Genomic DNA, 27,137 nt, shown 5'->3' on the forward strand with positions numbered 1-27,137 from the left:
GCTTCACACACACTCTAGGGTACACCTGGTCAGGCCCTGGGGATCTATCCACCTTTAACACTACTAAAATTTCCTTCTTTGTAATGTTGATATGCTTCAGAATATTTCCAACTCACTAGCTTCCACATCCTTCTCCATGGTAAATACAGATGACATTTAAGACCTTGCACATCTCCCATGACTCCACACATAGACTACCACACCTCATAATTGTCTTTCCAAATTTTTATTGGCAAGGTTAGTTTTTAACTCAATATTATGCTCAATGCAATTGTTTACTTCTTAGACAGGGGAATACCAACAGAAAATTAGGGTTTTAAAAAAAATCCAGAAGTACATAAATAAAAGGTACACATTTATCAGACCTGTACCTTGAGTAAGAATCAAACCAAAGTATAAAAGTATGTTGGCTTTCATTTCCACCCCCTCCCCCCAACACGTAACTAATTTATAAGTATAAAGAACAACTCTTAAGGAAAGAGATTTTTCAGTCATATGTGTTGGTTTCTGGTGTTTCCATTGAAGTGGGAGAATCAATGTATTTAAAATAGAAAAATAAGGAATACTCAAGGTCTGAATAAGTACTCCACAAGCCATCAAACAGTAAAAAAGAAACACAAGAGAAGAAAATTACAGAGATAAGCAAGTGATTGTAAGACTCTATGACTCTCTAACTGTTGATACTGAGGGACTTCAAATACCTCCAAATTGACTGGGATAATTTTAGAAGAGGAAGATCTTCTGGAACTTTCTTGATCAGCAAGTTTTTCACCCAGTAACAGAGGAGCTAGTTTTAAATCTGGTTCCGGAGAACAAAGTAGGACAGTTGGACCAAGGGTCAGTGGAAGAACACATGAGCAATGATCATCAGATCTAAGGATTTGATAAATAATGGAGAAATTGAAAGTAAAACTTACTATTTAGACAATGAACAACTTTAATAGGAAGAGGAGTCTGTCCAGAACAAACGTAACTAAATATTGACAAGTAAAACAAACAAAATTTTGTGTGACCTTCAGAGGCATTATACATACAGCTGAGAAGAGGGTTCATCAACCTAATATATTAATTCTTTTTCTCTTCCCTCAAATGCTGCTTGACCTTCTGAGTATATTGAATGTTTCCCATTTTTATCTCAGATTTCCAGTATCCACAAGCTTTTCCATTCCAGTAATAGGCTATATTCAGTCCCACAAACTAAGAGGATGAAAGCCAGAGCTTCCTGGATCAAAAAAAAAGGAGATAAAGAAGGTGACGAGACAAAAATAAAACACTACATGACGCATATCAGGTGAATAATTCCGGTGAGAATACCAGGCTGTATATAGTAAGTCAAGGGAGAAAGTGAAAAGGAAAATAGGATGAAGGAAGAGAGAATGTGAGAAGAGAATGGCAATGAACAATCTAAGATTTTTCTGCAAGCATGTAAATAGTAAGCGAGTATTTAAGAGGTGCAGTAGAGCTCATCAGGGAATAAACGTGGTGAAATACTTTACTGGCCATTATCCAAGAAGAGGATGCTTCCAGAATTAAAAGGGATAATAAATAAATAATGGATGAGGTGAAAATTGATAAGGTACAAATCACCCTTATTCAAAAAGAGATCTAAGAACATACCTGTCAGATTAACCTCTACTGAGGGCAAGCTTTTGAAACAATACTAAGGGAAATTTTATAGGCATATGGAGAGAGAGCATGAACTTGTTACAGTCAAATCATTTCTGATTAACCTGACTGAATTTTACAGAGGAGGTTGGTTGATGAAAGAAATATAATAAATACTACTTATGTGGATTTTCAGAAAGTGTTTGACAAAGTTCCACACAAAAGGTTAATTTGCAAAACTGAGGCCCATAAAATTGGCAATTCTGTAGCAGCATGATGAAATCAACTTAAATGCAGAAACCAGAGGGTAGCATAAACAGTTTTGCTAGACAGAGGATGATAGACAGTGGTGTGCCCCAGGGTTCACGACTGGGATTACTAATTTTGTTAACGTGCTGGTGAAATTTCCAAATCAGCAGGATGTGTTGTAAAAAGTGAGGAAGGTAATGACAGATTGCAAGAGGACATGCATAGGCTGGCTGAATTGGCAAACAAACGGCTGATAAAATTTAATACGAAGAAATGTGAAGTTATGCACATTTGGCAAATTATACCCAAAATTGGCTTGGGATTGATGGTGAGGAGGGTGGCTGCAGAAGGATATCGATCAGTTGATAAAATGGATGGAGAAATGATGCATGGAAATTAGTCCTACAAAATATGAGGTGTTACATTTTGGGTGAAATAATAAGTTGGGATCTACATTATGAACAGTAACACCCTAGAAAGTACTGAAGAACACTAGAGCACAGCGAGGTCCTGCAGTATGAGGTAGATAGTAAGAACATTCTCCCCACAGCAGATGCATATATAACTAGAGGGCTGAGGTTTAAGGGATAGAAGGTTTGGAGGGGGTCAGAGGAAGAATTTTTTTCACCCAGACTGTGGTTGGAATCTGGAAACCCTGACTACTATCACAACAGTTAAGAAGTACTTAGATGAACATTTGAAAAGCCCTGACATAGGCTACTAGTCAAGAGCTGGGAAATGGGATTAATATAGATAGGTACTTGATGGCCAGCACAGACATGGTGGGCCAAAGGGCCTATTTCCATGCTGTATGACTCTATGACATTGGCATAAAGAACAAAAAATGATATAGACTAAGTGGCATAGTTCTAAAGTGTGTAAGGAACAAGAAGTACTTAGGTGTGATCTGTGTCCATAAATCTCTGAAAGTAGCAGAACATGTTGAGAAAGTGATTAGTAAAGATACAGGGATCCTGGAGCACAGAACATGAAAGCAGAGAGGTACAGTGTAGGTGCAGCAGTTAAATTGGCTGACCAGTAATCCAGAGGTCTAGGATAACGATCACAAACCTGAATTCAAATACCACCATTGCAGCTGTAGAATTTAAACTTAATTAATAATCTGGAATTCATAAAAAAACAGTAATTAGCCTTAGTAATGATAACCACAAAAACTACCAGATTGTTCATAAAAGACCATCTGGTTCACTAATGTCCTTCGGGGAAAAAAGCTGTCATTTCTACACAGTTCAGGCAACATGAGTCTCCAGACCCACCCATGGCCAAGCAAGCAGTCAGCTGTACCAATATGTACAAACAGGGAAAGAATAAAAACAGGCACACCACTTGATATTGAGTCAGCACTAAATTCAGACAAAGCAAAGTCAATTCCAGCCAAGATGACCTTGCAAAGTCCTCCTCACAAACATATGAAACTGTTGTCTAAATTTGGAGAACTATCCCATAGACTTGTCAAGCTACAGCCTTACAAAATCATACTCACAGAAGCATTTCTCACATATAATGTGCTCCTCCATATAACAATCCATGAGTACTTTCTGCCTCATTGGCAAGCTAAACCCACCAGAGGTAACAGCACAGTGCAGTACTGGCTCATGGGATTAGTCCTTGGAGTTCTCCACATCTGTCTTCTTCCATGTACAACACTACTTGGAAGAAGCACTGAAAGAAGCAAATGTAAACCAAGTGAGAGACTTCAACATCAATCACCAAGAGTGGCTTGGTAGCATCACCACTGACTGAGCTGGCCACGACCTGAACAACATAGCTGCCAGACTGGGTGTGTGGCAAAAAATTCTGCAGATGCTGGAATCTGGAGCAATACACAAAAAGTGCTGGAGGAACTCAGCAGGTCAGGCAGCATCCATGGAGGGAAATAAACAGTCGACAATTCGGGCCGAGACCCTTCATCAGGACTGGAAAGGAAGAGGGCAGAAGCCAGAATAAGAAGGTGGGGGAAGGGGGAGGAGCACACGCAGGCAGGGGATAGGTGAGTTCAGGTGATAGGCGAGTCCAGGTGAAGGGGGAAGGTAGGTGAAGGGGGAAGGTAGGTGGGTGGGGAGGGGGGGATGAAAGGGAGTAATGCAAGAAGCTGAGAGGTAATAGGTAGAAGAGGCAAATGGCTGAAGGAGGAGGAATCCAGTAGGAGAGGACAGTGGACCATGGAATAAAGGATGGGGGAGGGGAGGAGAGGAGACGGGCAGGTTATCAAGGCGGGGGAAGGGAGCCACAGGAATAAGGGAAGACAAAGGGGGAGAAGAAAAAGGGGAGGGGTTACTAGAGTTAGAGAAATCAATGTTGAGGCCATCAGGTTGGAGACTCCCAAGGCAGAGTACGAGGTGTTGTTCCTCCAACCTGTGTCTGGCCTCAACGCAGCAGTAGAGGAGGCCATGGATAGACATGTCAGTATGGGAGTGGGATGTGGAATTGAAGTGGCTGGCCACCGGGTGGTCCTGGCTGTTGCAGCGGACGGAGCGAAGGTGCTCAACGAAGCGGTCACCCAATCCGCACTGGGTCTCACCGATGTACAGGAGGCTGCACCGGGAGCACCGGGTGCAATAAAATGACACCCTCGGACTCACAGGTGAAGTGCTGCCTCACCTGGAAGGATTGTCTGGGACCCTGAATGGTGGTGGGGGAGGTGGTGTAGGGACAGGGTGTAGCACTTGGTGCGGTTGCAGGCATAAGTGCCGGGGGGGTTATCAGCAGGGAGAGATGAGTGGACAAGGGAGTCACAGAGAGAGCAGTCTCTACAGAAAGCAGAGAGAGGAGGTGAGGGGAAGATGTGCCTGGTGGTAGGATCCCATTGGAGGTGGTGGAAGTTGCGGAGAATGATGTTTGGATACAGGGGCTCATGGGGTGGTAGGCGAGGACAAGGGGAACCCTGTCCCCATTATGTCGGCAACGAGGAGGGGGTGAGGGCAGACGTGCAGGAAGTGGAAGAGATACGGGTAAGGGCAGCATTGATGGTGACAGAAGGGAAACCCCGGATACTGAAAAAGGACATCTCTGATCATGGCCAGCAGTGCATGAACCAACTCAACCAACAAACTTATTCGACACTCTCCTTACCAATCTCCCCCTGAACAATGGCACTGGCAGGAGTGGAGTCCTTTGAACAGTCCTTGTGGAGACAGAGTTCCATCTTCACACTGAGGACACCCTCCATTATGTAGTTTGGCACTACAATTATGTTGAATGGGATTAATTCAGAACAGATGTAACAGCTCAAAACTGGATACAATGGCATTACTTTTCCATCTACAGCAATCACAATGCACATCAGTCTACTACTTTATAGCTCAGCATATCACTCTACCATTATGATCAATCCAAGAGATCAACGCTGGTTCAGAAGAGCTTATCAGGGAGCAGCACTAGGCCTACCAAATGTAAGATGCCAGCCTAGTGAAGAGCTGCAACACAACACTGCATGCATTACAATAGAGAAGCTAATCACAAACTTTACAGTCCAACCACATCTAATCACGAACGGTGGTAGACAATTACAGATAGTGGGAGGTAAGAAGCTCCAAGAAGATGCCCATGCTCAACTCTGGAGAGGCAGAACATATCAATGCTAATGACAAGGCCCAAAATGCTAGGTGGATGATTCATCTCAGCATCCTTCTGAGATCCCCACCATCACAGAAACAAGTCTTCAACAAATCCAATTCACTGAACACGCTTCAAGCAATGGCCAACAGCACTGGACACAGGAAAAATCTATTGGAGCAGACCATATCTTAGCTGTAATATTAAAGACCTGCTGCATCTCTCTCCAAGTGTTCCAGTACAGTTACAACATTGGCATCTATCCGGCAATCTGGAAACTTACCCAGGTACATCCTGCTCAAAAAAAAGGGAGCCAAACCCAACTCAGCTTATTATTGTCTGCTCTTAATCTTCAACAGTGATAGTAGGTGACATTCAGAATCCTATCAAAAAGCTACTACTCATGAAAAACCTACTCACTTGGGTTTTGGCAAGGACCATCATTTGGGTTTCATCAGGACAGGCTCCAAGTATCATCACACCTTTGGTCTGAATATGGATCAAAGAGGTGAATGGTGCCTGGTGAAGGGAGAGTGACTGCACTTGACCAAGGTGTGGGAATACCACCACCTACAGCTTCCCCTTAGAGTCACATACCACTCCTGACTTGAAAATATAGCAGTAGTCCTTCACCATCACTAGATCCAAATCCTGGAGCTCCCTTCCCAGCAGCACTGTGAAATATCTTGACTGGGAGGATAATATACCAGTAGTCCTTCACCATCTCTAGATCCAAATCCTGGAGCTCCCTTCCCAGCAGCACTGTGGAATATCTTGACTGGGAGGATAATATATCAGTAGTCCTTCACCATCACTAGATCCAAATCCTGGAGCTCCCAGCAGCACTGTGGAATATCTTGACTGGGAGAGCTACAGTAGTTCAAAAAATCAATTCACAATCGCCTCAAAGGCAATTAGAGATGAGCAATAACTGTGAGCCTTGCCAGCAATGCCCACAGCTCAAAAAAATAAACAAAAAACCTAAATGAAGCATTAGTTAGGCCACAAGTGAGGCATTCTGGTTCCTTCACATTTTAGAGGCTGCAGGAAAAATTGACCAGAATCAACTGGGAGTGACTAGATCAACTGGAAAAAGTGGGCCAGGGAATGGCAGATGGAATTTAACTTGGACAAGTGCAAAGTGAATCATTTTGGGAAGTTAAACCAAAGCAAAACATACACAGTAAATGAGAGAGCCCTGGGGAGTGTGTAGACCCTGGGGTACAAGCAAATAGTTCCATGAAAGTGGTGACAAAGGTGGTGAGGTGGTAAATAGAATGCTTGCCTTCATCAGAACAGGCAATGAGTACAAGAGTTGGGACATCATGTTGCATCTGTACAAGACATTGGTGAGATCGCACCTGGAATACTGTGTACAGTTCTGGTGACCATACTATAGGAAGGATATGACTAAGCTGAAGAGGGTGCAAAAAAGATTCAGAAGCATGTAGTCAAGATTGGAGGGCTGGAGTTATAAGGAGAGACTGGATAGGCTGGAACTGTTTTCCCTAGAGTGAAGGAGGCCGAGAAGTGATCTTATAGAGGTTTATAAATTATGAGGGGCATAGATAAGATGGATGGTCACAATCTTTTTCTCAGGGTAGGGGAGTCTAAAACTAGGGGGCATAGGTTTAAGCTGAGAGGGGAAAGACTTAAAGGGAATCTGAGGGGCAAATTTTTTTCCCCACATGGAGTGTATGAAATGAGCTGCCAGAGGAAGTGGTAGAGGCATGTACAATTACAACGTTTAAAAGACATTCGGACAGATACATGGATAGGAAAGAATTAGAGGGATATGGGCCAAATGCAGGCAAATGGGACTAGCTCAGGAAGACATCTTGATCAGCATGGATGAGTTGGGCCAAAGGGCCAGTTTCTGTGCTGTATAACTCTATGACTATGACTCTGTGACAGAATTGATCCACAATTGAACGATTTCATCAACACTTAAGAGCGGAGAAGCTGGCATTGTATTCCTTTGGGTAAAGAAAGTTCAGAGGGATTTGACAGAGGTGGGAAGGATCATGATTTGCTGAGATAGGGCAAATGGGGTGGGGGGGGGGGGAGAACTGTTCCCACTAGCATATTATTCAAGGACCAGGAGACATAGACTTAAATTTTAAGTAAGGGATACATGGAAGATGTGACAAAAACATTTTTAAACAGAATAGTGATGATCTAGAACTCAATACTTAGCTGTATGGTGAAATTAGAATCATACAAAGATTTGGAAAAGGAAATTAGACAGGGACTTGAGGGAATGCAACTGATGGCTCTGCTCTACTCGGAGTTAGCACAGGCACAATAGGCTGAATGCACAATTTCTTGCTCTTAAGATTCGAAGATTGGGATGTAGATTTTTCAACAATTCAAGGACTGTCAAGATCCAAAGATAGCACCATATATCATGAGTATTTGCAGGCATATGTTTGAAAGTAGAAACCAGTACCCTACTTGTTAAGATAAAAGTGCAGATCCATCAAACCCAAACCCAAGTGTTGCCAGAATCCACCAGCATGGAAAATCAAGGGACAATAAGGGTGGTATGAAAACAGAAAAGGAAGGAATACATGTATAAATGGAACAGTGTTTCTAAATTATTGTAGATTTAAGGAGCTATGAAATGATTCACTGAAAAAAATTTAATACTTCCTTCTCCTGAACTTAAGTAAGCAAGTAACTTCAGCCTCAGGCCTACTGGTATCACCTTTAGTAAGGGATGAAAGTTTTGTTCATGGGGTAAACAATTCAAAATAAAGTTCAAGGCAAAGATATAACTGTCCAAAGTGCATCCATGCCAGCTCACTGGAAAGTATATTTTTTGATCTCCTTTGGTCATCCATACAAAGTACAGAAAAATATTCTGATCTTGAGCTAATAACATTCTGATCCTCAATTATCATTACACATCCACTTGTTGAACAACTCAGTGCCATTTTAATGTGTTGAATGCAAGTTACCATGAGGTTCCTGCATTTGAAAAATTGTTACATTTGGTTGCTGAAAGGAATTCCAAGCCACATAATTTCGATAGGTCTTGGCTTGCTACTTTATGTCCACAAAAATCTTTGATCGCAATTTAACAAAGACACCCAGGTAGATATTAGAAGGACAACATTAATAAGCAAATGAATTTTGGATGCAGGTATCTGAAGTACAAATCAAAGAATAAAGATAACCTCACTTTACATCATACTTGGGAAGATAGAATTTGATGAAATGTTCAGAAAGGAAAAGAAAGACTCGCAGACTCTTCCACAGTTGAGACTGGTGATGGCTGACAGGACAGGCAGGTAAGTAGTTTGTAACATGGGGTGGTCATTCCTTCTACAGTTTACAGTGTATAAACTGTTTCTATGTGCCCCTGATGCATGGGCCAAAAGTTCTCAATACCATCCAGAATGCTCCTCTTTCACGTTGGCCAGTCATGGGAGAGAGCTTCCCAAATATCAGTGGGAATGTTGTACTTTTCTCAAGGAGGCTTCAAGAACATTTGGTTTGTGGACAGAGCTATGAACAGTTGGTCTGCTTCAGGAGTCTAGCATCAAGCATGCAATCTACATAGTCTGTCTAATAGCGCAGAGTGAATGCAATTAGGGCCTCAATGCTGAAGAATGTCAGCTTGGGAGATATTAATGATGTTACTTCACTAATCCTTCCAGTGGATTTGAAGGACTGTTGTAATGTACGAATCACAGAAGCCAATTAGCATAAAAGATCTCACAAATGCCCATGGGGTAATAAGCAGATGATTTAAGGAATGTTGAATGATGGAAAAATTCCAGCTGGGATAACTGGGATAGATCCTCTTCAGTCTTCAAAATAGCACCATGCTGATTTTTGAGTCCATCTAAGACTGTAGATGGGATCTAAGTCTAATTCCTCACTTGAAAGGCAACACTGCTGATACTGCAGTACACTGCCACTATTGTATTGATCTGTCAGATCTCTGGAGGGACTTTTAGGCACAGCCTGCTGACTCCAAAGCAAGAAAGCCACAGCTGACACAGAGATCAAAAAATATCATTTGGATATGGTATCATTAAATAATTAGCTTGTTTATAAAGGCATGAAGTATATTTGCTTGTAACCTACCATCAAAAGAAATTACTCTGCCATGCCATTTGACACATGCTTTCCCCAGGTGAATGATGACAATTTAAGACATGTGTGTAAATACCTATCTGACATGAATACTTCTCTGATCCACATCTGAAAGTTAGCCAGCATTCATGATATTGTTCTTTGATCAAGTAACACTGGTCAGCTAAGTGACATGATACAGAGGAATATATAGAACCAAGCACATCAGTCCAACCATGCGATCTAAATGGTGTGGAAACAATAGAGCAAAAAAATTAAATAAAAATGTGCTTAAGAGTAGGCAATGAAAATATATGACTGACAAACTAACAGTTCAACATATTGATATTCCACTTTTACAACAGATTTTCTGCAACACTGACCACACTTCAAAAGTAATTCATTGGCTGTAAAGCAGTTTGAGAAGATCAAGGCAATGAAGGGAATACAAGCCTTTCTTTCGAACAACCATTTCAAAAGAATCAAAGATTTCAGCCCTGCAAGGTACGATTGTGAAACTTCACTGCTCAAAGTCATTCAAGATTTGAGCATCTCACAATTACAATCCATCAGTTTTGTTTTATATGGTTTTCTTTCTTCCTTCTAAGCTTGCTAGACAATGAAAATTAATAGTACACTGCCCTTTGCTGAGACTCAACAATTACCCTTTCCTTGAGTTATTTTATTAAATATTTAATGTCACTTGACTGACTGACTGAAGTAAAGATACAATTTGAGATACCGTTGAGTCAGCAGCACCACTGGCATAAAGATAACTTTTTTAAGCTTTGCACCCTTTCATATAAACACACTTCTTTCTTTCAAGTAAATATGTTTACAAACTGGGAAGTAGAGAGGAAAACCAATTAATATCCTTAATACATTAATTAACTCCAAAGCACATTCATAAAAGTGCCTCTTTATGAAAAAGAACCTCCAGAGTAGTTGAGGCCTATGATGAGGCTCAAACTGAATATATAAACCACAAAGCATTTCTCAAGCAGTTATTTCAACATATGGCTGCTGTGTGGACGACTGATAGAAGCAGTTTGGAACTGGAGGGTGAATTAAATGCCTTCCCACTCACTTAAAGCTATGTACAAACTATTATGCTCAAACTTCTTCCACAGTTGCTCTAACACGGATTATACAATCATTTTTCAGATGTGAAAACTGATACAAACAAGGACCTCTGATACCAGAGTTCAACATACTTTCAGTTTGAAGATACTGAAACATTTGCAAGTTCAATACCTATTAAAAAACGGCATCACTTTCTCCAAGTTTCCCTGAACTCCAGGTTCAGATATGAAGATCAAAGCTCATGGCTGGTATTAAATAGCTGTAAATAAACTATTTTTTTTTCTTTTAAAAACCTTTGAAAACAGAAGGCAACTGCATACAGTCGGCAAATCATCGAATCCTTTTCACTTCCTTCAGTTCAAGAAAACAAGTGACTGACACATTTCCTGCCAACGGACCTTCCCTCAGATAAAACACAGCTCCTACCGACAGGAAATCCTTGAACATACACATGTTGTTGAAGACTTATTTGTGCTCTCTTTTTAATGGAAGATTAAAAGTTTTCCAAATAAATCATTTCCAAAAGTCCTTGCTAGGTTAACCAACTATTTTTATAGTGGTGACTTTTTTTAAAGAAATGATTTTGTTTATTTTAAATTTAATTTGAATGCATGCTGCCTTTCTGCAGCCTGTCATTCAACAAATTACACAGTAACAAAAAAATAAAGCCAGGACATCGGTCTTACTCTCCCATGAAAGCAGCCTAATCTGCAGATTTCAGAGAAGAGGTTAAAATCAACCTATGTTTTTGGGTCATCAGGCTGTAGTGCATTCATGCAGAGAAGACAAACTGTTAGGCACAAGGCACAGGGAAGACAGACCGTTAGACACAAGGCACAGGGAAGACAGACCGTTAGGCACAGAAAAGGCATGTTCTCCATGACGCTGTCTTACAGCAAGTTTTACATTTAGATCAATTTACTTTCTGCAACATTCCTGCTAACTTATCACTGGGAGTAAACAAACTAAATTAGCCTGTACATTTTTCTCTTTTAATATAACAAAACAACGTTTTTCTTAAGGAGAAAAAAAACCTTGCCGACTATGGAGTTATGCTACCACGTCAGCAATTGAATAAATGACCTTCATTTGACAGGCACATACTCGGGTTTCAACAGATGACATGGGAAAGCTAGCAAAGCCTAATGCTTTATGCATCTGAACAGAAATACAGATATCCTTTTTAAGAAGGTGGGGGTGTCTTATCTTAATCTCCATGGCAACTGTGCCTCTGTCTAGTTATTGGACACCCTGAACTTCCTGTGCCAGCATAAATGAGCGAATCTGAACACTTCTTTTCCAGCCACACAAGTCTCTTGACAACAGTATCCATCCACAAGAGGGCATGGTTTAAACTTCAGTAATGGAACAAACTACATTTAGAGATCAGACCATCAATCTTTTCAAAGAATTCAATTCAAACCAGACATAATGTTCTGTTTTGTGGATTCAAAAGGATCACAATGTAGGAGGAAATGGCTATTAAGTCAAAAGTGCCAGTAAGTATTCCTAACAGTGCTTCTGCATTCCATACTTTTGCAGATGGCATGAACATTAAACACCATGTGGATTTCGTTGTTTTTAATAGAGGGCTTTGTCACAAAGGAGGGAGAAGAGCTGGAGCAGCTGAGCATCATGTCTCAATTACATCCCATGCAAGCAATGCATTTGCACATCTCAACTAAAGGACACCATCACATGAAATATTCTTCAGAAATAAATCAATACAAAGTACTAGTTCCTCTCCAATTCTAGAAACGATATTATAGAATACTGCAGAAGTTTGAGAAGATACAGAAGAAATTTATTCAAATGGTTCTGGGATTACAATTACTTGGTTAGACTAGAAATAGTGGGGCTTTTCTTACAGCAGAGAAACCTAAGGGACTTAATAAAAATGCTTAAAATCATGAAGGATTTACATACAGAAAATAAAGTAAGCGTTCTAACAGTTGAAGAGTCAATAACCAGATGGCAGAAACTTCAGGTAATTAGCAAATTCAGCCCAGCCAATGTGAGGAAAACTATTTTTATACAATAAATGATCAGGATTTGGAATGCAACTGACACGAGGGTGATGGACATTCAATTCAACTGTAGGCAGCATAGACTCAATGCAACTAACTTTCTCCTGTACCATACTATGAAATGAATTCAAAAGGGTGACATATACAAATGAATGGGCAAGTTACATCACTGAATATTAAATGGCGTGAATAAACTCACCAACATATTAAATATTTCAAAATCCTTTCAAGATTCACCAAAAGTTCCCCAAACTGCAATGCATTACTTTATTTTCACTATGCATCAATTCTTACATCAGTCCATAGAGAAAATAAATATTGATACATTATGGAACTCTTTCACAATCAATGCCAAAGTGACAACAGAATACATTTTATATTAATCACCATCTTCCAAGACATCCAATGTTTAGTTTTAATCCATTTATTTAATTCCTTCCACTTATCCAACCTAAAAAAATATAAGCATTTGAAATCACTGGATAGTAGCCAGAAACTTTTCTAATCCATTAAATGAGAAAACATGGAGCTAGTTGGGAACTATCAAGAGTCTACGAGTTCAAGTCTCACATCCAAGATGCTTCACTGGGTTTCAAGAACAATGTGCATTCTCACCTTTTGGTTCAAGTTTTGTGGAAAAGTTCGGCAGCAATATGAGTTTTATCAGGAAGTTATTTAAATAGGACCTACTCGCATGAAATTTACAACTACAGATTTTACATCTTTTCGTACTCCTTAATGGGACGTGGATGCCAGTGGAAAGGCAAACATTTATTGCTCAATCCCTAAATTAGCAACACAAAACAGAACTGACTACTTCTATCCTCAACCTCTTCCACTTTGACATCAACCTCTGGAATAAACATAATTGTCCTCACCACTCCTCCCAAACTCCTAACCTAAACAGTGAAAGGTCTGAACAGATAACAGCTATCACTGAACTACAATTCAAATGGAGAAATGGTCAAATAACAGTTTGAATTTTATACGATTGCCAAATTGGCCGGCAGCAAAACAGTTAGTAATTTAACGAGACACGGCCATAACGAGGGCTTTCCTTGGAAAGTAATTTGGATAAAATAAGACAAGCTTTTCAGTGTGCCTCGATACAAGTGACAATAATAAACCAATACATGCAGTTTCCCACGTGCTTTTGTTCTTGCTATCGATAAACAAACAGAAACAGAACTTAACTGTAACACTGTCATTTTTCAGCTTTACAACATGTCTTCGCAAAAGGAGTCTGTTCTTCATATATTATTTACTTTCATTAAACTGACAACACCTAAAAGATTAACTTGTCATTAATCTAATTTCCAGGTTGTAGGGCCTTGCCTTGTTACAGTCTGACTACTGTGTTTGCTTATACAGCAAGCAACTGCACTTCAAAAGTAACTCACTGACAGTGGAGCACTTCTGAGATAATCCGAAGACCTAAAAGTCACCATACAAATTAGTTAATGTAGATGTCTTGGGGTTACTTTGAAGATTACATAATGTAAAGTAATAATTACCATCTGGAGAGAAAAATTGTACATTTTTTGTCACTTTCCTCTTTGACAATTAAGATGATTGATTCCTTTCCACTTAGAATATAAGAGTAGGCCATTCAGTTCCAGAACCAACTGCACCATTCAATAGCAACATCATCCACTTTTCCAACCCAATCTTAATTTCCCTTGATTCCCTTAGTGTCCAAAATCTAATCAGTCTCAGCCTTGAATATTCTCCATGACTGAGCATCCACTGCCATCAAAGGGTAGAAAATTCTAAAGATCTACAATACTTTTAAGTGAAGAAATCTCTTATCTCAGACATAATTGCTCAGAACCTTACCTTGAGACTATGCCCCCTACTTCCAAACTCTCCACCCAGATGAAACATCCTCTCTCATAGAACCACAGCACAATACAGGCCCTTCGGCCCAACCATGTTGTGCAGACCTTTAAACCATGCCTAAGACTATCTAACCTCTTCCTCCCACATATCCCCCTATTTTAAATTCTCCATATGTTTATCTAATAATCTCGTGAACTTGACCAACATTATCTGCCTCCACCACTACACTAGGCAGCGCATTCCATGCACCAACCACTTCTCTTGGGTGAAAAACCTCCCTCTGATATCTCCCTTGAACTTCCCACCCATTACTTTAAAGCCATGCCCTCTCAACATTGAGCATTGGTGGCCTGGGAAAGAGGCGCTGGCTGTCTACTCTATCTATTCCCCTTAATATTTGTATACCTCCATCATGTCTCCCCTCATCCTCCTTCTCTCCAAAGAGTAAAGCCCTAGCTCTCTTAGTCTCTCCTCATAATCCATACTCTCCAAACCAGGCAGCATCCTGGTAAATCTTCCTCTGCACCCTTTCCAACGCCTCCACATCCTTCCTATAATGAGGTGACCAGAACTGTACACAGTACTCCAAGTGTGGTCTAACCAGAGCTCTCAGCAACTATCCTAACTATCCTTCCAAAATCTTGTATGCAGAGCTCCTCACATTTCTCAACTCCAGTGAATTCGAGATATGCTGCTTAACTTCTCTTCACAGGACATTTCCCCATTCCAGAAATCAACTCACTCTCTCCCTCTTGTTAACCAATGACCCAAAAGTGTAAAATCATTATAAAGTCCTCATTATAAGACTTACTCGTTCACTCTAAATTTGCCTTTTATGAATAGCACTTGAGAATTTTGTAATTTTATTTTGTATGTCAGACACAATTACCAAGATGTCAATGTCATTTGTGAATCAAGTATTAACCTTGGTATAATATCAATAATAATATAGATTTTAAGAACAGCCATTAGAAAACCTACTGCCAACATGCAAGTTACCTTATGGAGGTCAACAACCAAAGACGTTCCATCCCATCCTCTTGTCAAACACCATACTCCATTTCTAGAATGTTTGAAAAATGATATTTTTGACAACAGAAATCATTTTATTCGAAACAATTAATTTGTTTTTGACAAGTTTTGATGGCATGTTATTCCCTTTATTTCAGATTTATTCCCAGTCACAACAATTCCCACAACAATAGGATGCAAACAGCTGTAATCACTAAACTTTTTGAAAATTCACAGCAATATTCCAACATCAAAATTAAATGAATATGATTACTTAATCTTAAGTTCTTTTGGATTTTGGGCATCTACCTATTGTATTAAATATTAGAAACAAACAGGAATATACTTTTCTCCAGAAAGTTGAGTCATTTGAAAGCTCAAACAATACAAAATCATCAAGCAGAACCATGCAGACAAGCCCTTTGTGGATGACATGTAGGCAGAAATGAAATTCAATAACTGTAAGAATGATGTGTAGGAATTTGTTGAACCAAATGCACAAAGAACATAGCTACAATATTCATAATAATTATTAGCTTTCATGAATTACCTATATTTAGCAAAAGGGCATTGAATTCCATAATCAGTCGGCCTCAACTTTGTGCTTTGAAACATTATGTTCAAAAACTATTCCAAATTATTGAATCTTTATTCCTTCATCATTCAGAAAAGTGTCTAAATAGAACAAACTCGGTACATTAGTTTTGCTTCAACACATGGGTGATATGGGGGGAAAAAGTCATTATTAAATACAAAATAACTTTCAAATAAATCCTCCATAAAGATCAGTTTTCAATTTCAGCACTAGTACTGTAAATAAAAAGTGCTCATAGCTCCAGCACTTTATTTCTTTTAGTCTTTGCTTTGAGGGATACTTCATTTTAATGGGTGATCACCCTCACACACTTCTGCCAGATCTGCTAATCTTATTTAGGGTAGACAGTCAGGATACCTAGGGTAGAAGGGTAGAAGTGGGTTTTCCTAGGGTAGAAGTGTCAAGTGGATCTTTTCCTAGGGTAGAAGTGTCAAATACTCGAGGACATGGATTTAAAGTGAGAGGAGGAAAGTTTAGTGGAGATGTGTGTGGTTCAAGTTTTTTTTAAAACACAGAGTGGTAGATGCCTGGAATATGGTGGAAAACAGGCAAAATAGTGGCATTTAAGAGGCTTTTAGACAGGCATTTGAACATGCAGGGAATAGAGAGATATGGATCATGTGCAGGCAGATGAGCAGTTTAAATTGGCATCATGGTTGGCACAGACATCGTGGGCCGAATGGCCTGTTCCTATGCTGTACTGTTCTATATTCTATGTATTCAGTGAGCACAAAACATGTATGCATGATCCAGCACACAAGGAAGATGCAACAAGATATATGCTGGATTAATTTCAGAGATTTTTGCCTCACTCTGGAGGAAATAAAATTGAGGTCTCTGTGGTTGCCATAGAAGCATCATACCTTCACTGGTGCTTCCCGAAAATGATCCAACAGAGATAAGCCAAGAGTTTTCTGTCCTCAAATGTGGAAAAAAATGAGGGAGGTAAAATTTATGAGACACCATTGTACTTTTTTTTAAACAAATCATCTGAGAAATTTAGTCCAGAAACACATACTTCATCACTGTGTGTTAGCGACTATGCTGGCATCTTAGTACTCCAAGAAAAATAGCATTTTTTTTCCTGCCTTCATACTTCGGGAAAAAAAGATCTGACAAAGACCAAACACAAACATTCATCCAGATATAGAGATAAAGACATAGCAACTGGGCACAGAATATAACTACAGCTGTGAATATACAAAGTCACCTAGGATGTTTCCAAGAAAAACTCAAGTGTACAAAAGAACTACATTGTTTCAAACCGAGAATCCTATGCAAAAGTGGATAAAACCATATTGCAAGTCAACAAGGTTGAAAATTATTCCACAGAAGACAAATAAAGCAGTAATTATGTGTCACCTATTTTGGGTTTTTTAAATTCTACAATCTGTAGCAGGACAGTAACATCAAAGAATTCCACACTTCTTAAATAGTGAGAAACAAAAAGATCAAATTAATCTTGGTGTCAAGCATATTTAAGTCTACATGTTATAATAGTAGTGGGGAGTCATTTATTTCAATTATACATTAGATTTTGATTAATGATGGTGAATTTGGCACTAATGGACAGCATTCAACTGTTTAGCTGAGGGCAAAACACTGGCCAAAATGCAATGAGAACTCCCCACACATCTTAAACAAGATATTTCACTGGATTGTGATATTTAGAATCAATCTTAATTATTGGGACACAGATACAACTCAAATATCACATCTGATATTAAGCATAGCTTTCTGTTAACAGGAGGTGTGATTACTAAGTTTGCGGATGATACGAAGGTTGGTGATATCGTTTTATAGTGAGGAAGGTTGTATCGATCAGATCGTAAATTGGGCAGAGCACTGGCAGTGGAATTTAATCCCAACAAAGTGTGAGGTAATGCATTTTGTTAAGTCAAATAGGGATATATACCATAAATGGTAGGGGGCCCAAAGAATGTTGTTGATCAGAGGAATCTTGAAGTTGAAGTCCACTGTTTCCCGAAAGTGGCAACGTAGGTAGATAGGATGGTGAAAGCAGCTTATGGCATGCATGCCTTCATAGGGTGGCCCATGGAATATAAAATTGAGACATTATGTTTAAACTTACAAAACACTGCTTAAACCACATTTGGATATCACATAAGCTTTGATTTGTTTTCCTTGGACTGAAAGAGGCTGAGGGGTGGACTCCATCAAGATATATTAAGTTATGAGAGGCATGGGTAGGGTGGATCGTCTGAATCTTTTTTCCCTCAGGGTAGAGTTTATCAAAAATAAGAGGGCATAGGTTTTAAGGTGAGAGGAAGGAGGTTTAAAGGGGATTTGAGGGGAAAGTTTCTTTTAAAAAACACAGTATCTGGAACTCACTGCCAGAGGAAGTGGTGCAATCAGATACAATCACTACATGTAAGACACATTTAGACTGACACTTAAGCAGGCAATGCATAGAAGGATACAGACCTAATGCAGACAAATGGGATTCATGTAGAAGGGCAAAAGAGTGGGCATGGACGGGGTGGGCCGAAGGGCCTGTTTCGGTGCTGTACAACTCTGTGACTCGAAAAGCTAAAAGAACTATTCAGAATTTGCACAGTAAATAATACAGCATTGGGAGAGTGAGGAAAAAGTAGCTGGAGGGCAACAACTACCTGAGGCATTAAAGTTTAGAGAGTACTTCACTTGATAAGGTAGTGGCTCCCTTCATTTATAAATACACGTCAGGACATGCAAGACACCCCATTCCTTTCATGTGAAAATCAAAACCAGGAGCAAACCATAAATCAGTCACCGTCTTTACATATTTTAATCCTCAACATCCTTCAAAATCACCACTGACATAACCTATCTACTGTACCGTCATTAACCGTGTTCTGCGAACTTCAAGTGTTAAAATGCACCGAATCAAACAAGCATCCATCCATCAGTTTAAAAACGGGGTAATGTGCTTTTATTATGAAAATGAAAGTGAACAGCTCCATTCCAAATCGGCGAAACTGTGACAAGGAAGAGCCACAAACGAGGAGCATGCAGTTATTTAATAAATGCAACTCAGCAAGTGGAATAATAAATTAGAATTGATACTGCACGGATTTCTAGTTTCAATGAACTGGAAGCACATAATAAATGACAATCGCCAAAGGGAACAACGGAATAGCCCGTCCTTTACGGATTTTTTTCAGGCACGCGATTACGAAAAATAAACCAGGTTTGCAGCACACAAACGCCAATCTGCCGCCCTGTGCACAGCGCAGGGTCGCCAACAAAAAGATAAACAGTGCTGCAAACGCTGTAACGTTGGCGGAGCTCTTTTTGATAGATCGGACCTGGACGTTGAAATATTCTCAAAGCATCACTCAGGTATGTGTAGAATTAAAATTGTGCACTGCAGCAACAAAATCCCAGCGGCGGCGAATGTACAGCCCAAACGCCTGCTAACATAATGCAATTAGAGCCATCGAGCAAAGATTAAAACCTCGACTGAGATACTGATTTAGTAACCTTTTTAATCCCGAACTCGGCGTGCTCCTTCCTCTGTTAGTGCACTCCGCATCCGCCCTGGCTACAAAATAACCATTTCCATTTTATATTCCTCCTGGTAATCCTCGCATTTCTGAACTGCTTCCGTGTTGGTATATTTTAATCCTTTCGGAGCTGCTCAAATAATATTCCAACCAGTGTAAAAATCGCACCCGCACGCTGATGTCTCCTCGATTCCTTTCTGTCCTTTTCCAACTCATCGCACCACACGGGGTAAGAGGGATGTCCTCTGGGTCCTAACGCTCACCATAACACTTCAACTCTACACTACGACGGGAATTCAGTGCCCGCTGACGCTTCGCAAAATCGTTTCCTCTTCAGCAACGGAAATAATAAATGGATTACAGTCATAAAGTGATACAGCACGGAAACAGGCCCTTCGGCCCAACTCGTCCATGCCGACCAAAATACCCATCAAAGCCAGTCCCATTTGCTGGCGTTTGGCCCATATCCCTCGAAACCCTTCCTAGCCATGTACTTGTCCAAATGTCTTTTAAATGTTGTTATTGTGCCTGCCTCAAGCACTTCCTCTGACACTTCTTATGCCATATATGTACCGCCCTCTGGGTGGAAAAAGTTGCCCCTCAGGTTCCTATGAAATCTTTCCCCTCTCACCTTAAACCTATGCCTTCTAAATCTTTATTCTCCAACCCTGGGAAAAAGACTGCGTGCAGTCACCCTATCTATGCCCCTCATGACTGTATACATTCTAAGAGGACAGCTGCCCACTCAAGTAGTTCAGTGAGGCAATTCACAGACTCCACATACAACATTTGTTTTAAAGAATGCATTAATGCAGAACCTTTAAATAGCAAACGGAGACACGTGTCTATGTTTGGATGTATTCATTTGTGCATCTTTCACCAAAGGCACTTTGCACATTTTCACCTTTCTCCATGTGCCTTATCTGCTCTAGAGGTTGGTAACCAAAACCACTATTTTCCATTGGAGCACATGCATTGATTCAGCCCCCGACATTGTAGCAAGCCCATTATATCACATCATCAAGCCATCTTTACATCTTTTTTTGCCTCTTGAATAAATTAGGTGGAAATCACTTCAGAAACACATACACCTAAAAATTATCAATACTTCTTCTCTAGCCTCACTTTATAAAATATATCTTAGTTGCTCTATCCATCCCTCCCCCACCCTCTCCTTCCAGTTTGGACCCAGGGACTTAGACCTAAAATGTTAACAGTCTCTCTTTTCACAGATGCTATCTGTCCGGCAATGAAAAGTTTTGGATAAGCTGAAGTTACCAAATTTGGGAGATCTATGCTGTCACACCCATGGGATCTATCATTGTTCATCACTAACTGTGCAGCCATCTCCTTATGTGGGCATTGCACTCACCCAGACAACACTAGCTATCTGTCTCAAAGGAAACTAGGAATGAAAACGTGCTTTGTATATTTTGTGTACAATAACAGATGGCCAGGAGATGAATTACGGGCACGTGGAGGGTCAGTCCTTGGTTTTGAATTGCATGCACTCTCGCGCTTCAGCACTTCTACAAAGAAGCTCAACGAATCAAAGCAAAACTCCATCCATTCACCCCTGACCACCCATTATGCTACAATGATTTTCAGATTTTCATTTCTTGGGTAAAGTGGGAGCCATTGACACCAACGAGATCCATGCACTAATACAGACTAAAAGTTTAAGAAATTTAAAATTGTATCTATAGATCCCACTCTCATGGTGATACTGCTATATTTTGCCTGCTCAACTCCAGAACAAGCCAAAAGTACATCTGTAGTTACAGATTAGCTAGCATGAAAGAAAGGGTAGACTGGCTTATACAATCCTAGAGCTTCCACGCTTATTTGAGAGCACTGGGAACTTATGCATTTTGGCATCTCATATATGTTACTTGATGAAGCTATGAAGTTTGGCACCAGAGAGATAAGCAAGCTGAGGCAAACCGCACCCCTATTCCAAGCAATACAAAGACAACTATTCAAATTGGTAGTTTATAGTGGAACTATTGAGGAAATAACTACTTAAGTGCAGGAACTATGTGCCACAAATGTTAATTATGAGGGTGCGACATATATCAATCTACAAAATGGAAGAGATTGAGAAGTTCATCTCACGCAATCCACCAGAGTACATATTACTCTGTTCTTTTTATCAATTTGCCTCATATAGAGAGGATGTTAAAGGGATGGAAATAATTAGAAGTATACAAACACTGAAAGAATTTATGCTACATGAACAATTTATTTGCTTCACTGTTAATTGCAAGTGTATTTTACATAAAATATCCACTTTCCACTTTAAAAATACTCGCCAATTTTTTTCTCTTAAACTTGCAGAAGGTTCTTGTCAAGTAAAAAATATATATTTTGTATTTCTAAGGATATATCAAGGCTTTTGTTACTACAGACTTCAGGACGTAATAATTTAGCATGTTCAGTTTGTATTTATCATCTGCAAAGCTGATAAGGGGTAAATTCTTTCCAATTTACACATGGGTTAAATTTTTTAGGTCAATTTATCATAATAATCTCCTGTCCAAGTTACGTTTAAAATAGAAACAGTAAAACAAGGACAAGAGTTGTGCCAAATCCTTGTAACTAGGGAGACTATTTACATACATCAGCAGTTCTGTTTTTCTCCAATCAATATTTATATGGATTCCTTAAGATTAAGCCTATATAAACAATGCAACCTTCACTAACATCAGCTTCATGTTCAGACATATATTGAAGGTCAACTAAAATTAATGCATACTGGGAGCCAAGGCTGTTCTCCTATGGATTGGAAGGACAACAGTTCACCCATGTGATTCTCCTCAAGGCAAGACACTTCCGAGTTGCTCGCCCATCTACAGGTCACATGTCATCTTCATTTATTTTTATAACAGAATATGTGATTTTGAAGATAAAAGTGTACCACTAGCCAGTAACAATCTTTACATGCTCTTAAGGGGAAGAGGTGAGTGCTAAGAAAGACCAACCATACTTTGACATTTCATTGATTTGGTGTCACAAGTAACAGAATCTTCATCTTATTTTTTTTTGAAGTACCTGCAGTTGAGAAATTATAAGTTTAAAGTGCGTACCATGAAGTCTATTTGCAATAAAAATCTTAGGCCTTAGGTCTTTGAGGGGATCACTCAAGAGAACATAGGATTGAAATCTGAGGTTTCAGTCACCAGAGACCTTTTTTCTTAAATATAAACGAAAAATCAACATGAATTACATGCCTGAAATTGACGGTTAAAAAATAGGTGTAAAGATCTTTCCTTTAATGTTAGACAATCTCACTCTCTCCTCTGGACAATGTCAGCTCACACATGGGGCCTGGTTATAAGATGTTTATTTAGTCACATGTACATCAAAACACACAGTGAAATGCATTTTTTTTGTGTTATTGAGAATGTTCTGGGGGCAGCCCGCAAGTGTCGCCATGCTTCCAGCACCAACATAGCATGCCCACAGTTCCTAACCCGTACGTCTTTGGGATGTGGGAGGAAACCGGAACACCTGGAGGAAACCCACGCAGACACACGGGGAGAGCATGCAAACTCCTTACAGGCAGCAGCAGGAATTGAACCTGGGTCACTGGCACAGTAATAGCGTTATGCTAACCGCTGCACTACCGTTTCTATAAAATTATAGAAGAAAAACAAATGCAAATGGGACTAGCTTAGATGGGAACCTTGGTCGGCATGGACCAGTTGGGCCGATGGGCCTGTTTCTATGCTGTATGACTGGCTCTTAAAAAAAAGCATTCTACTTTAATCTACTAAAATTAACTGCAGACAATTCAAAGAAGAAATGTATTGTTCAATACGGCATTAATACACCAAACGTAGCTGCCCTTACTGTATTGGCAATCTGAACTTCCAACTTGCAAAAAAAAAGTCCAATTTAAGCCGAGCAGATGGCAGGTTCTAATTTCACAGCTTGAAAGCTTTTAAGTACTGCAATTTTATTGCATGGTGAATGTATACATTTGCGGTCAGAAACTTATAGCTTGCAAAACAAAACAAGACAATGAAGCAGCACCTGCCTTAGAATACCCTTCAGATTGAATGTCTTGTTATAAAATGCCAGAGGATTTCCTATAGTATTACTCACAATCCTAACACAGTGGAACGGATAGCAAGATGCTGCGATGAAAGGAAGGTGGAAGTACAGGGTTTTACACCAGATGATGTCAGTGCAGTACTGGGAGCAGAAAGAGAAGTTCTGGGCAAGTTGCAGTATGAGGTAGCACAATAGTGAGGCTGGATCACTGAGGCAGGCCTTCCCAGGAGACAGGAACTGCAGCTGGAGCACTTAAGGTCGGCGCAATTATAAACTAAACTGGAGTACTATAGAGAAAAGAACCCATACCAGAACTTGATCAAAAAGCAAGTGAAGTTCATGCGGAATGCCCAAACTTAATGGAAGAGAGGAAGAGAGACCCATCATGGTGGCTTTTTTACTTTTGTATTACAACACAGGAGGAGGCTCCCAATACAGCAATCTCATTATAGAACACTACAGCACAGTACAGGCCCCTCAGCCCACAATGTTGTGCCAACATTTTATCCTGCTCTCACATCTAGCTAACCCTTCCCTCCCACATAGCCCCCCATTTCTCTATCATTTATGTGTCTATATAAGAGTTTCTTAAATGTCCCTAATGTATCTGCCCCCACAACCTCCGCCGGCAGTGCGTCCCACGCACCCATTACTCTCTGTGTAAAAAATTTACCCCAACATCCCCCTTATACCTTCCTCCAATCACCTTAAAATTATGTCCCCTCATGTTAGCCATTGTCGCCCTGGGAAAAAGTTTCTGACTGTCCACTCGATCTATTTCTCTCATCACCTTGTACACCTCTATCAAGTCACCTCTCATCCTCCCTCTCTCCAAAGAGAAAAGCCCTAGCTCATTCAACCTATCCTCGTAAGACATGCTCTCCAATCCAGGCAACATCCTAGTAAATCTCCTCCGCACCCTCTCTAAAGCTTCCACATCCTTCCTACAATGAGGCGACCAGAACCGAACACAATACTCCAAGTATGGTCTAACCAGAGTTCTACAGAGCTGCAACATCACCTCGCGGCTCTTGAACTCAATACCCCAACTAATGAAGGCCAACACTCCATACGCCTTCTTAACAACCCTATTGAACTGCACGGCAAACCTGGAGGGATCTATGGACATGGACCCCGAGATCCTTCTGTTCCTCCACACTGCTAAGAGTCCTACCATTAACCTTGTATTCTGCCTTCAAATTTGATCTCCCAAAGTATGTCACTTCACACTTATCTGGGTTGAACTCCATCTACCAATTCTCAGCCCAGCTCTGCATTCTATCAATATCCTGTTGTAGTCTACAGCAACCTTCTACACTATCCAATACACCACCAACCTTTGTATCATCAGCAAACTTACTAAACCACCCTATCACATCCTCATCCAAGTCATTTATAAAAGTCACAAAGAGCAGCGGTCCCAGAAACAGATCCCTGCGGAACACCACTGGTCACCGACCTCCAAGCAGAACATGCTCAATCTACCACCACATTCTGTCTTCTATGGGCGAGCCAATTCTGAATCCACACAGCCAAGTTTCCCTGGAGACCATACTTCCTGACTTTCTGAATAAGCCTTCCACAAGGAACCCTTTCAAACGCCTTACTAAAATCCATGTACACCACATCCACTGCTCTACCTTCATCAATGTGCTTTGTCACATCCTCAAAGAATTCAATCAGGCTCGTGAGGCATGACCTGCCCCTCACAAAACCATGCTGACTGTCCTTAATCAGCCTATGCTTCTCTAAATGCCCATAAATCCTGTCTCTAAGAATCTTCTCCAATAATTTACCCACCACTGAAGTAAGACTCACTGGTCTGTAATTCTCAGGGTTATCCCTACTCCCTTTCTTAAACAAAGGAACAACATTTGGCACCTTCCAATCATCTGGCACTACTCCAGTGGCCAGTGAGGACGCAAAGATCGTCTCCAAAGGTGCAGCAATCTCTTCCCTCGCTTCCCGTAATAACCTTGGATATATCCCGTCCAGCTCTGGTGACTTATCTATCCTAATGTTTTTCAAAAGTTCCAGCACATCCTCTTTCCTCATGTCGACATGCCCTAACGTATCAGCCTGTCGTACGCCATCCTCACAAACGTCAAGGTCTCTCTCTCTCTCTCTCTCTCTCATGAATACTGAAGCAAAGTATTCATTAAGGACCTCCCCTACCTCTTCCGACTCCAAGCAGTTCAATTCGCCCTCTCCTTATTTCCCTGAAGCCCTATAACTTGTTCTTTCACCATTTACCAAGGGATAAATTTACAGTAGCCAATTAATTGACCAGAGTATCTTTGGGTTGTGGAAGGAAGTGGAGCACCCAGGGGAATCCTATGCAGTCACAGGGAAAACTCTGCATAGACAGCATCCAAGGTTAGAACTGAATTTGAATCCCAGGAACTGTGCAGCAGCAGCACTAACTGATGTGCCACTGTTCTGCTTGCCTAAAAATATGATTTTTCACTCAAACCCCAACAAATTTTTCCCTGGTATCACATGAACAGCACAGCCTAAAATTAGGATCAAATCAGTTTGCGGTGTCACATGGACTAGGCAGCATCTCAAGCATTACAGGTGCATAATATTACAAACTCTAAAAGCAATTTTCGTACTTCAAACACCAAAAGTAAAATTGTCATTAACCAAAGGAGAAAATGCAAGTGGAATTCTTTTTAAAGAGACAACAGGGCAAGGAACCAGGTGATTCTGTGAGTCAGTTCTCCAGCACGGGGATGGTGCAGAAAGGACAGGAAGCAAAGAGTAGACTAGTTTAAGAATGAGCAAATAAAGACCTAGGCTGATTGAGGTGAGTGAGATAGTGAGAAAAGGCTGATAAGGCATTTGACGGTAAAAGGACAATCATAGTTAGGAAGCAACTTGGGATCAAGCCACATTATGAACCTCTCCAAGGTTGGGATCAAGTAACACAATCAGAGGTTGCAATAAATTAACACTATAAGTTTACTGTTGTCTACATAAAGCCAAGTATAAATTTCACCAGAGATTAGATGGGCAAATAACAGAGAAATCATTTTTGGCTATTTATTATAGACTAAACAAAAGTGAACACTAGTGACTAAACACTAAACAAAAAACACTAGTGCAATAATGGCCAGATAACCAGTTTGAGGGATAAATAGTAGCCAAGAGAGAACTCCCTGCTTTCATTGAAATAGTGCCTGAAGGATCTTTCACCCAAGAAAGCAGACAGGGTGTCAGTTTACTGTCTCATTCCAAGACAGCAATTCCAATAGCATACCACTTCCTGGTACTACTATAAGAGTCAGCCTAAATTTTCGTTCTCAGGTCTCAAGAGCAGGATCTCAATACAGACTGCTCTGACTCGGAAGCTAGAGTGCTGTTCACTGAGCCACAGATGAACTACAAAGTACCTGCATTTCCATTCTGTGTCCACAGAAAAACAGTGGCAACAATTTAGTAATTTCACTCGGGATGGACAGAAGTCAATTTGATGTCAGACACAAAAAAACTATATTAGTGGTC

At 40.2% G+C, this 27,137-nt stretch overlaps 1 protein-coding gene across 13 annotated transcripts in view; it reads right to left on the reverse strand.

Annotated features, from left to right (window-relative positions):
- Positions 1–27,137, reverse strand: part of foxn3 (forkhead box N3) — a 419,393-nt gene that overhangs the window by 377,361 nt on the left and 14,895 nt on the right. For 4 of the 13 annotated variants that reach the window (XM_052012190.1, XM_052012306.1, XM_052012266.1 and 1 more), the window contains exon 2: positions 15,462–15,525. The exons of 6 other annotated variants lie outside the window; for them this stretch is intronic. The gene's annotated coding sequence lies outside the window, so the exon portion shown is untranslated. Of the gene's footprint in view, positions 1–15,461; positions 15,526–19,551; positions 19,810–27,137 lie in introns of those variants that run through there. 3 more of the 13 variants (XM_052012256.1, XM_052012199.1, XM_052012181.1) reach the window with 2 other exon arrangements.

This window comes from Pristis pectinata, chromosome 1, assembly GCF_009764475.1.
Source record: "Pristis pectinata isolate sPriPec2 chromosome 1, sPriPec2.1.pri, whole genome shotgun sequence".
NCBI lineage: Eukaryota > Metazoa > Chordata > Chondrichthyes > Rhinopristiformes > Pristidae > Pristis > Pristis pectinata.